Source organism: Antechinus flavipes, chromosome 2 (genome assembly GCF_016432865.1).
Source record: "Antechinus flavipes isolate AdamAnt ecotype Samford, QLD, Australia chromosome 2, AdamAnt_v2, whole genome shotgun sequence".
Taxonomy (NCBI): Eukaryota; Metazoa; Chordata; class Mammalia; order Dasyuromorphia; family Dasyuridae; genus Antechinus; species Antechinus flavipes.
The window spans coordinates 471,986,182-471,999,733 of record NC_067399.1 but is presented as its reverse complement, the minus strand read 5'-3'; the positions used below and the strand labels follow the sequence as shown (position 1 = coordinate 471,999,733).

Below are 13,552 nucleotides of genomic sequence, written 5' to 3'. Positions count from 1 at the left end.
ATTTCTGCATAAGGGATATTCTAAGGTGATAAGGGAAAGCTTTAAGGCAGAACTATGAGTAGATAAAAATTTCAGAAGGTGGGGAGGATTCTGATATACAAAAATAAAAGTAGAGACAATTCAAGCTAAAAGTCAGCAAAAATATAAGAAAGAATTAGACAAACTATGGAACAGTAAATAGAGTAGACTGAATGAAACAAAAAGTTCATGCCCTTATTGATCATAGGTCAATAAGACTAAAAAGTTGGAGCTTCATGGTAAAGGACCTAAAGCATCAAGATGAGGAATTTATACTTTATTCTGTAAGCAATGGGGAGTCAGGGTACTAATGATCAACTGGCCACTTAACTTCTTTCAGTTTTTTGGTTTATTTTTTTTAACATACTATGCCACTATTTTCATTTTTTTATTGCTTGCATTTGTTTTCTTTCTCATTTTTTTTCCTTTTTGATCTGATTTTTATTGTGCAGCATAATTGTGGAAATATGCACAGAAGAATTGCATATCTTTAACATATTTGATTACTAGCTGTCTAAGGGAAGGAGTAGGGGAAAGGGAGGGAAAAATTTGGAACACAAGTTTTGTTCAGTTTAATGTCCTTACATAATATCCATAAATTGAGATAATGGATATAAAAGTACTTTAAGCAATGGAAAGCACTATATATAATATAAGGTGATATGATAATGATAAAACATAAAAAATAAAAACATTCACATTCAGAATGAGAACTTCCAATTATCCATCTAAATTGGCGGGCTGATTAAATACTAAGACTTTAGGACTGTTCCAGGAAAGGTAAAATGGAGCCATGTAACATATATTTGCTGACCTAGGTTGAGGAAGGCATTTTCGAGGTCTCCTTTGATTGCCTTCTTGATACTCTCCAACATGTCATAAGGGCTGTAGCTTTTGTACCGTTCAAATACTATAAGAAAGAGAAAAAGAATTAGAAGAACAGAAGCCTTCCGAATGCTAAATCAAAATTATCAATTAATCAGTCACATTCTAGAGATAGAGAAGTGGCAGGGAGTATTTTATTCAAAAGATATAAACACCTACGAAGTACAAGGCATTGAGTTATATGCTGGGGATAGAAACACAAAAGCAAAAACAGTTCTTGTCCAAAGGTATTTACATTCAACTGGGTAATGAATAGAGGGACAATTGGGTTAGTGTTATGTTCCCGGATACTTACAAATGAGTGACAACTTTAGTTCTTGGAGTCTTAGGAAACTCTCTAAGTTAAAGGGAATTTACAGACCTGAATTTATGGAGAGAGTTCCCATAGAAGGGAGGAAACTCTCTATACTGATAAAATCACAGGTACAGATCCATAAAAAGAAAACTGCTATCAGAAAAATCTGATGTAATTTATAATTTTAAAAACGTGCTCACCCATCTCCCTTCCACAAAAAAATGAGTTCACTGCATAGTAAAATCAGTTAATTCAATATATGTAGAGACGTAAAAGAGAACTATCATAGGATCACAAAGTAAGAGCCACAGAAGCCAGGTAGTGCCAACCTTCATTTTATAAATGAGAAGACAAGATTTCACTGAGGTTAAGTAATTTGCCCAAATTTACATAGCTAGTAAAGGTCAGATGCTGGATTTAAACCCAGATGTTCCAAGCATCAAGTTTAGCCCTTTATCCATTCAGACATGCTGCTTCTCTTTGATAATGTTTGGTCAATGTGTTTTTTTATATCTGTTTGTAGTAAAATTTATGATTTAAGTACTGAATGTTTTATTCAAGATGCTAAAAATGGAAAAGTTGAAAGAAGAAAGGGAAAATAGGGAAAAATAACTTTTACACCTAATATATTTTTGGGTGGAAAAGGTGGGGCCATTGGGAATGGATGCTTGCTGCCTAATAAATACTGACAGGAATGAGTGAGCAAACAAATGAGAGTAAGTGAAAAACAGAACCCTGCCCCAAAATCCTGCCTCACCATGGTCCTTCCCCAAACCCTGGATAATTATCATATGTGACATGAGCCTCGAGAACAAAATCCAACTTGATTCATATATAAGAAAAGATGGGCAACAATACCTTTCTAGAGGTAGCAAACAGTCTTCTCAGTCATAATACTAACCCATTTAGGGTCATCAGTTCCCTTCCTCTTCACTCCTGCATCATAGAGTTCCTATAGGCACAATCAAGGCAGATAGAACTCGTCTCACTAGGCAAAGTATCATAATATCTTAATACAGACTTTACATCTTAAAAAGTCCTCAAAAAAACAAAACTAGGGAAAAATCTTATGATACAGACTAAATAAAAATTTATGATTCCGATTAGTGGGTTGGAGTAGAAAAAGGGCAAAAGGGAAAGAGAAAAAGAGGGGGTAAAGGAAAAAAGGGAGGGAGGGACAGAGGGAAGAAAGAGGAAGGGAAAGGATGAAAACAGGAAAGGAGAGAGGGAAGGGTAGAAAAAAGGAGGGAAGGAAGAAATCTAGATCATTTATAAAATGAGAAACATAATAATGCATTCTACCTGAATACCTACAACAAAACACAATACTTATTACTATTTTTAAAACATGTAACCTACCTTACTCTCCCACCTTCTCCTAAGAGTGATTCATGTCATATATTTAATTTTAAAGAAAAATGAACCCCTTTTGTGTTTTAGAGAATTCTTAGACCTGCTTTGAAATAAAGGTAATATTCACTACAAAAAATCAGCACTAGTCCCAACCTCTTTGTCAGCTCCCTATCCTCTGAGAAGCCTAATCTTCTGCTTCTCCTAATATTAAGTGCTAATATGCATACAGCATTTTGAAAATCTGAAGCAATATGTAAATGCTAGTTATTATTATTATTACATGAGTCTCTGTCTGCAGTAAATATACCTTAATAAGGCACACCTAGCAAAAAAAAAAAAATGTCTGTAGTATCACTTACCAGAGCATCTTGGTCAATTAGCTCATAATCAATCACAGCGCCATCCTCTGCTCTTTAAAAAATCACATGTGAAAAACGAAGACAATTTTTAATCATAAACTTAAAACAAATTGTAATTTCCCCTTAGTTCCTATAAGTTTATGTTAATTAAACATTCATTTAATAAATGTTATCTACATTTTCAAGTTGAAGCAAAAAACACTCAATAAAAGCAGTATTTTTAAAATATAGTGGGGAGTAGTGGGACAAGAATATGTTAATAGACCAAACCTTTAAAGGTATTATTTCCTTATCTCTACAATATTAATCAACAAGTATTTACTATGACAAACAAAATGGAGCACATAAGTGAAGGCAAGAAGGAATGTCAGTGTCATCTAATTTTCACCTTCATTTCTTAGATCAAGGAGTTGAGGACACAGAAAATGACTTGTCCAAGATTATATCCAAGGAGAATAATCTGAATTTGAACCCAATTCTTTTGTGCTCCTTCCACCACACCATATTGTCTCCTAAGATTTAATATATGTTTTTAAATAATCTGTATCCTAATTAAGAAAACAAAGAAATAATTAAGTACAAAATCATTTGAGGGTTGAGGAAGAAGAAAGAATTCTGAAGAAGAGAGGAAACCATTGTGAGATGGTACAAACAAGGAAAGGTTGATTACTGTCATAGATTCCTACCCCCCCCTTTTCCCCTTTTCAGTCTATCATTTGTCTAGCAGTTTATCATGATCTCACCTATCATTTACAAACCTGCCAAAACTAATTTCCAAATTCATAAGTCATATAATATTAATCCCTCTGTTCAAAGACTCAAATGTTCTCCATGGTTCACAGGATAAAAATATAAATTTTTCAACTTGGCATTTAAGGATTCCACAATACGGTTCAAACCTGTCATTCTAGCCAAACTAATTTACCAGCCTTTCCCTGGTCTTGTCTTGCCTTCTCCTACCATAATGCATTTGGTTTAGCAAACACTAATTCCTGGAATAGACCTACTCCACATCACTGTCTCCTGAAATATTTTACCTTCCTTCAAAATACAATTCAAATGTTAGCCAGAGGTATATTGGAGCCAGCTTTTAGAGCTGAATATTTACCAGAAAACCATCAGGTGTGATCTATTTCACAAAACCTTCTCTGGTTAATTCCTAGTTAGCCATGATCTCTTCTGTTTGATTTCTATATACTTATAACATTCTAACTTGTATTACACTTATTTGTGTTTGTTTAAAACTAGCCCTCCCTATTATATTATAATCTCTTTGATGATAGAGACTATCAACTTTTCATTTCTGAAACCCCAAAGGCTTACCACCACACTGATTCCAGGAAACAGACTTTTCAGAAATTTTCAGAAGTTGCCTTTTCTCCCTTCCAGGATTTCTTCTTAAACACTGCATTTACTCTTAATTTCCATTAAGAGCTGCCACCTTTGAACCTGCAAGAAACTGGGTCAGAAAATAGGGAGACTTCCAGCGATTTAGCACTGGACCCCGATCCTGGCCATGTCTCCTTCCCACTAAGTGATGAGCCATGGAGCAGAAGCCCCAAAGTCCTTCTCAGGAGACAGAAAACCACAACTCTTACCAGAAAGTTAACTGCTTCTCCCTGATTCTTTTGTCTCCCAACCAATGTTGACCTGTCCTGTCATGGTCAGAGGCTTGCACTCACTCAGCCCCTCGGGAGCTTGACCACAAGGCTCAGTTAATGCTGTCTCTTCTTTCAGGGTAGCTGTGGCTCCTGCTGGGCGTTCTCAGCAGCTGGAGCTCTGGAAGGCCAGATCTTCCGGACAACAGGCAAACTTGTGGAACTGAGCAAACAGCAGCTACTGGACTGTACAGAAGGAAGTAGCTGTGCTGGAGGATTTGTCACCGAGGCCTACAGTTCCCTCATAGAACAGGGAGGCGTTACCACTGAGTTCTGCTACCCATACCTGGGCCAGGTACATGAGGAAACCTTCTGTCCTGGGCACGGGGCTGGCCCATCTGGCCAAGGCTGGGGAAAGGCTAAGCCAGGGCTTGCTCTTTGTGCACAAGGCCAAGGGAAACCACTTGCTCCTGAAACCAAGAAAACGTTTGTGCAAGGGCTGAGGTTGTTTGTCCTTCCGTCTCCAAGAGGACCGTGACCTCTGGGAGCTGATGTCCCGATGTGCAAGGGAGCTGCACTGAAGGGAGGGATAATTTCTATAATTTAAGCATGCTCACGTAGCACCTAACTGCAACAATGGCAACAACCACCAGAAAACCCCGCAGAAAATTTGACAGAGACAGTGACTATGGCATTCTTTTTCACAAAATGCATGCAAGTCTGCAGTGAACAAAACAGGCATTTGGAAGTCCATAATATTTTCAGTATTTCTAAATGGAAACTAGAAGATGAGCATCACTGAGATCTAGACTGCCTATCAGTACTCCAACTTAGGTCAAGGCATCCTCACCCCAATCACCAAACTCCCACCTAAAATTCTCTGGGAAAAAATGAAGATACATACTAAGACATTCATTGTTCATAGAGAGGCCACTAGAATAGCCACCTTGATGTAGCCTAAAGTAATCTAACTATTTAATACTGGTTGGGATCTGGACAACAGTCTTGGGAGTTATGGGAGTTTCTGCATGTCCCCAACAACTTTTCTGCTGAAAAGAAAAAAAAATGTGCCCTTTCTACAACACAGTAAAGAGATACTTACATTTAAGGGAAAATGAAAAGAAGATGTAAACTCAGGACAAGGGAATAGATGGAGCTGACACTGAAGCAGAATCTAAACAGAATTTGAGGGATCTAAGAAGGCCAGAATCTACAACAGATTGAATACCACCCTTCTGCCCCTTCCTGCTGCTTCCTTCTCCAGGTGGGCTATAGGTCTTCTCAAAGCCTTCCTCTCATAATCATGGCATTGAAGCTTAGTTGGTTAAGATGAGTAGGGGAGCAAAAGTCATTTGATAGGTATTTTCACAAGGGAGTCACAAAGTAAGTGTAGAACCTGAGAAATTGCTACAATGGAGGGGAAGTTTATGATCCATACATACCTCACTTTGCTCTACTGTGCTTTGCACACATTTCTTTTTTCTTTTTTTTTTAAACAAATCAAAGATTTATGACAACCCTGCACCAAGCAGGTCTATAGGTGCCACATCCCTTCAACTAGGGCTTTCATGATGTTTCCTTGCCACATGTTGATAATTCTCCCACAATATTCAGACTTTTTCATCATTAGAATATCTGCTATGATGATCTGTCATCAGTGATCTTTGATATTACTATTTTAATTGTGGGTTTTTTGGAGGGGTCATGAATAGTGCCTGTATAAAATGGTGAACTTAACTAACAAATGTCATGTTTGTGTATATGTGTTTTCAAATGACTATATATATTCTAAAAACTCATATGACTCTTTTTATTTCTAACTTTGTTTTAATTGCCAGGATTTGGAACTGTACACACATTTTAAACAATACCTGTATTTACCCAGCTTTATTGTCATTCAAAATTTGTCCTTGAATGGGATTTCAAGACATGGGGGAAAGTCAGTCTGATGCTTAGAACTTCCTGAGATTTTGAGGCTAGGGTCAAAACTGATGATGAAACATTGGGTTTCTGAAATAAGTGAATCTAAAGGAAAACTAAGATGAGATGAGCACTAGAAGAGGCAGATAACAAGTGAATAATTGGAGTAAGAGTACCAGGAACCTCCAGGATCATATATTCTCTATATCTATCTATCTATCTATCTATCTATCTATCTATCTATCTATCTATCCAGATATCTTTCCCCCATCCATCCAATACCTCTATCTCAGCTACTTGGTTCTTAAGTTGCAGGAAAAAACTGCACTGCAACTTACTACTCTCTGGGCTATGGCCCAGAGGGAGCAGACAGGAGAAAGAAATGGATTTAGAAAGCTGATACTTGTCTTGGGAAAGGAGACATTTCTACTTTTAAAGATATGGGGGGGGGAGGCAGATCTGTAGCAGTGTAAATATAATGTATGGATTTTACCCCATCCTTGTCAAATAGACATTAATCAATTTGCTTTAGACTTTATTTCTAAAGAAAGACTAACAATTACCTAACCAGTACTGAAAACATCTCCAGTGAGATTTCTCTTGGATTTCTTTCCCTTTCTTGACCATGCAAAAGTGTGAGAGAACTACATATAGTCCTGAGGACTGACTGAAAACTGTGGAAGTACATAAGGGGAAAGAACTATTCTGAGCCATGGTATGTTTTCTCCTTTCGGAGAATGTGGTAGGTGGTAAAAATAGCCACAACTCAGAACTGAGGTAACACCTCCACTATAGTGTTAAGTTCAATTGTTGGTGACACACTGGAGAAATGATACTAACTGAAAAAAACTGTGTTTTGACCAGAGACAGTGTCCCTGAGTGTACACAAGAATGAGTGGCCTCGAAACTCAGGTACATTTTGTTTAGTTGAAGTCATCTAGAATGTTGAACTCATAAGAATGAGCTGTGTGGCTAGCATAGGTGCCTTCTGATAAATACTCATGTGGGAAAGCAATCAAACTTGGGTTGCTTTTCTGCTGGTCACCATGTTGAATAAAGCTTTGAGGATATAGATGTTGGCTCCATAATAAGAAGAAACAATTTGAGCTGTCCCAAAGTGACATCGGCTGTCATATCATGTATTGAATTGACCAAAATTCAAAATTGAAAAGGAGAGGCAACTCCTCAGGAATATTTTAGAGGAAACTGGCATCTGAGATCATTCCTGATCTCCAAGGAAATTTTGGCTGTATTATAAGCTTCAAACGTTGCTTTCAATTACAACATGAAGAAAGGAGGCATTTTTTTTCAGGGGTGCTAACCTCACAAGATAAAAGAAGAAATTCTAGGATACTGTTCTTCACCTTTGGCTGGGCAAGGGTGCAAAGATTCACAAAAAGTTATCCCAGATCTCTGCCTGGGGATGACATGGGACTTGAGTGAAGAAGATCATGAAAAAGAAATTCATCCAGGATGATGACCATTTGATTCTTTTATCTCAAGAGAGATTATTTAAGGAAGATTGTCTATGTTTAAACAGAGTGATATGACCTTTAAAAGTGAAGAGGAGAGAATTTGCCTGGGATTGTGTATTCACCATGTCTCCAATGATTAGAAAATCTTGATCAAGCGTTTAAAAATTTTTTTTTCCAAGCACTGAATGGATGGAAGGAACCAGTGTGTTGAGGAAGCCCTCTATAAATGGTAGGTTTAGTCTTATATTACAACTTCACTAGCTAGATATTGAGTCTTTGAACCAGTGGATGAATTCCAACTGTTTTTTTCTATAGTAAATTATGAGAACAAGAATACATTGCTAGAGAATTAAAGGTGAATTTTTTTATTCCCTTTTCAAAGGTATTTCTTCAGATATCCTCAGATCACTGATGTTATTTCTTTCTTTTTTTTTCTTTTGCTGAGCATTTGGGACTAAGTGACTTGCCCAGGGTCACATAGCTAAGAAGTGTTAAGTGTCTGAGGCCAGATTTGAACTCAGGTCCTCCTGACTTCAGGCTGGTGCTCTATCCACCGAACCATCTAGCTGCCCCACGCTGATTTCATGGAGATCCACTGAGTTCTCCATATCCAATTTTATCTATTGCAGAAACAGGCTGAGTATTCCTACATGATTAAGTATGCACCTTTTAACATGACTTCAACTGCAGACATTGCTCCAGAGTTGCTCTTATGCAAAATGTTGCTGATGCCATTATCTGTATCAGTTGATCAGCTGAGAGCAGGTGGCCATCCTTACACTATTACCAGTAAAGTATGGAATAAACTGACCATATTTCTTCTCTGAGGTTTCTTTTTATACTTTATACCACTTTGTATTTTCCAAAAGTTTATTATGAGCCATACTGTAATACAAGAATTTGAACCATATCATTACAGTCACGGAGTAAGGACATGGAGACAATTTAATAGAACAGAAGTATCAGCTCATTAAAAAAAAGTCAAGTCACATTATGACATTAACTGATTGTATTGTGTGAGCAGAAAGAATGGCTCAGTTATCTGGTATAAAGGGATCCAGGCTTAGTGGAGCTGGAAGGTTCCTTCCCTCTACTTAGATGCATTTCCCTGGACTATGTACTTTTGCTAGAACTATGGGGACTTCATTACATTAGAAGGAACAAAACATATCCTTTATTTATTTGACACTAGCTAGGAATTAAATCCACTTTGAATAATCTAAACAAGGTCAAAATCTGAGTCCCCACACGTTGGAGAAATATCAGTTACTCCAGAATTAGGAATTTTGGAAATAGAGATGATATCTTCTCACATAGCCAAAAGTGCTAAAGGAATTTCTGGTACTTCACTTCTTGTTTGTTTCATTAAATTCTATCCTTTTCTTTGGACTCTTTGGAGAACATTTTCACACTCTTTGGTGTGATATTGAGAAAAGAAAGGAAAAAATTTTCCCTTAATTCTCATTTCCTCACTTATGTACTAGACAGGATCCCACTGCTAACTGAGCTCTAAGTTACTTTTCAGCTGGCCTGGGGAATGGAATGACTAAGGATGGTCCTCCTGGCAAAAGGTGTAGCTACCAGTGCCAGCTATGTTTTGGTGGATCCCCATGGAGACATGTCTACCAGGAATTGGAGATTGAGGCCGATTGAAGAAGAAATCCTCTTCCTCAAGCATTCAGGTTTGATAAGGAACCCTTATCCCTGATACCTAGGGTCCAGTGTCCCTATCACAACAATGAATCTTCCTAGACTGGGGCTATGTGTTTGCTACCATATGTTAGATGCAAATGTTAGCTAGTTATGTCCAAATTGTTAGTAATAAAGTGAATCATGCTTCTGGTACCCAGATGTGCCACAGTCCCTGATGCCTGGGGATAAGCTGCCCACTCCCAACAAAGAAGCTTCATACTCAGGTGGAATTGTCTCATGACCTCAAACTGAATTAAATATGCTCAATGTGGAAGTAATAAAGCAAATACCATTTGAAGGACTGTATTCATTATACATTGAGTGTCAAGGGGCATGCCTGGTATAGGTATGGTATTGTTGTGTCACTTCCCTGCCAGAGGGAACATTTTGATCCAAGTCCATCTTGCAAGAAGGGAAAGGCTCTCATTCTCTAAAGCCTCAGGTGGCCAGGGAAGATTTTCAAGTTTCTCAGAGCTGGAAGCCAAGAAACCAAAACATCATCAGTAATTTTAAATGAAGACTTGGAGATTATGATCTCTGGGATTCTTGTTACATCTAAATATCTCAAGACTGTGGCCTCTAGGAATACATGTTTCCTAATCTAGACTGGGATATAATTTGTATTCCACTGTCCCCTGACCTTCTCTTCTCTATTCTAACTACTCAAATCTCCCAATTCCCATTCATTTCTGATTTATCCTCAACTTGCTCTCTTGTTTCTTCACAGATTGCTTGTACTTCAGTTCTATTCACCTAAAATGTTTTTAGCACACCTACCCCAACTCTATTTTTCTATCTCTCTCATCTCAGTTGTGTAACAAAAAGGGTCTTTTCTAGCATGATGAAATCAAATAGGGATAAATATAAAATCCCTATCCATAGTTAATTAAAATATCCTAGATACAAAGTTTGCATTTTTATTTTTTGAGCACTTAATAGTATTTTATTTTTCCCAATTACATGTAAAGATACATTCATTTCAATGATCATTTTTCTAAGATTTCTAAGATTTTTCTAAGATTTCAAGTTACAAATTTATCTGCTTCCTTTCCCATGTCTCTCCCCAAGAGAGTAGGCAATCTGATAAAGGTTATATATGTACAATCACATTAAACATATTAGTTTTGTCATGAAAGAAGAATCAGTACAAAAGAAAAGCTCATGAGAAAGAAAAAAACAAATATTTCAAAAGTGCTTAAATCTGCATTCAGAATCCACAGTTCTTTCTCTGGATATGGATTGCATTTCCCAACATTATTTTTTATTTTTATGTACATTTCTTTTATCAACATCCTATATTCACTTACTATGTAACATATAATTGATAAATGTTGGGATTTCTGCATCTTTCAGTTAATTGTACTTTAAAAAGTGGTCAGTATCATAGACTATTGCATAAAATATCCTTCCTCTTCTTATCAAGAATGCTTTTAATGCTGACATAGATTAGGCTCATGAAATTTTAAAAAATAGATATGGGAAGATAGTTCTCTATTGATGTTTTCTTACTCACATATTTTGACATTAAAAAGACAAAATCTTTTTTTAATGTAATCGGTATATCCCCCAACAAATACAAAATACATTCTATAGTTTCATAAGTCTCTCACCTCCAACATTAACTCCTTGATAATCTTAAACTGGATTAGGATGTCAGAGATGCAAGTGCACTGACTTCAATGAACTGATTATCGAAATATATTTAATATATATGTACACACATGCATACATACATAGCATGCAGAAATATGCACATATATGTATGTATGTAGACATACACACACTTATATGAAGCACTGCTTCTCTCAGTTTAAGGAGGATTTCCTTCAACTCACCACCAATACAAACTTCTTTAATACAGAGTTATTAATAATGCTCCTGCTTTTCTCATCATTATTCTCTATAATGTCCTTTGCAACTCCTTGATAATCATAAATTGGACCAGAATGTCAGAGACACAAATGTGCTGGCTCCAATAAACTGTTGGCAAAAAAATTATAAAATGCATGTGTGGATGTGTGTGTGTGTGTGTGTGTGTGTGTGTGTGTGTGTGTAGACATACACACACATATATAAAAAGCCTTTAAAATTTTATTTTTTATGTCTTTTTTACATTTTCTTCTTTAAAGAGACATTATAATTTGTCATAGATTAGTCTCTAGAAAAGCTACTTCGAACTAGAATTAACTAGCACTGTTTCTCTCACTTTCAGGAGAATTTCCTATCATTATCCTTCCCCTTTACATTTAACCAACAATTTTATATTCTAAACCAACCTTGCTTGTGTCTGCACATCTTTTCACTCATAAAGTAAGGCAAATTCTTGCTAAATATAATGCTTTTTTTTTCTTCTTTTGGATTCTGACTTGTGGAAAAATCATAAAGAACCAGAAACATGAACAAAAAGCCTTCCTTTCTGTTGTTAAGATTTTGCCATATTCCCGAAACACAGAACTTGGACCAGGTGAGCCAAGAACTGGGGTATTTTGATGATAAGCGACATCAGGATGCCTGCCTTTGCTGTCTTGCCTGGTAGCTGCTAAGCTTTCCACAAAATTGGAAATTATAAGGAGGCCTACATACTGAAGAATTACCAAACAAATTAAGATACATTAAAATAGTTTAATATTACTTCACCATAAGAAGTGATGAAATAGACAGTATTATAGCAAAATAGATTAGCCTCTTGAACTGATGCAAAGCAAATTGAATAGAACCAGCAGAAAAAATTAAAGAATGACAATAACATTATCAAGAAAACAAATTTGAAAGACTCTAGAATGATGAAAACACAAATCAGTTTCAAAAGAACAAAGATGAAGAAAGTCACCAACCTCCTGATACAGAGGGGTTAGACTAAAAAAACAAGATGAGACTTCATTTTTACCCATCACTGAGAGAATCTGCTTTACTTTCCTAGGCATGTTTCTTACACAGATGTCTGTTTCTTTCTTTCTTTTGGTGCTCTTGTTCCTGTTCATTGGGAAAAGAAGAAGGCAAAGGGACTACAGGCAGTTTTTAGATATAATTAAACTTTTAAGTAAATGAAAGATCTTTGAGGACATGCCCTCCTTTACTTTTGTATCTCTAGAGGCTAAAACAGTGTATGATCAAAGAAGGTTCACTGATTAGTTCACTGATACTGCTTGTGGGCAGATTTGGAGAACAGGAAAAAAAAATTAGGAAATTCACTTAATCACTTCTTATATCCCCAGGATAAGGATGACATTTCCTATGGAATAAAATCTTATGACAATAGATATCCTAACCAGTAAAGGAGTCAAAACTAAAAAACCATGGATGGACTTCTAAGCTAAAGGAAAACCTGAGTTACCTCAGCATCTCCTTGGGGATCAAATAAGGCAACTGCAACTGGGAGTAGAACAAGCAGAAATTAATGTCTGAATAAAAGGGCTTATCCCACATGATCCCACACATTCATTGCAATACTGAAGCAACGATGCGATCAGAAAAGTAGTACTACAACGCTGATGTCATTTCACTAAGTTTCCATAAGGTTTCTAAACAAATGTCATTTCTGCCTCTGTACTAAAAAGCTAAAAGAGAAAGGGCCAATTTACAGAGGTAAGTAAGCTTGTGCTCATGACCTATAAAGATTTTACATCTTTCTTGAAATATACTCCAACTGGATCCACACTAAAAACTTACTAAAATAATGAGCATCGTATGTAAGATTAACTTTAAATGTTTCCTCCTATCAGTTTTACCACAATTAGTGTTCTTGGGAAATAGCATGATTAACAGCTATTGTCCTACAGGAAGCAGCATGATGCAATAGACAGAACTTTCCTCTGGACAACTTTGAAACAAGGCTTCCTTCTAGCACATGTGTTTATGGGACCTTCCAGGCCCACAGGACAAGACAAATGCGTCAGGCTACTCTCTCTGCATAAGTGATTGAGATAACAAACTCAATTAGTAAAGGGAATTTCTCTC

At 36.6% G+C, this 13,552-nt stretch overlaps 1 long non-coding RNA gene across 1 annotated transcript; it reads right to left on the bottom strand.

The window, feature by feature from the left end:
- Positions 1–711: 711 nt before the first annotated feature.
- On the bottom strand, positions 712–2,996 carry LOC127547051 (uncharacterized). Its single transcript, XR_007950057.1, has 3 exons — positions 2,911–2,996; positions 2,057–2,150; positions 712–928 (listed from the first exon to the last, which is right to left on the bottom strand). It is a non-coding gene; the product is annotated as an uncharacterized LOC127547051 (long non-coding RNA).
- Positions 2,997–13,552: the final 10,556 nt, after the last annotated feature.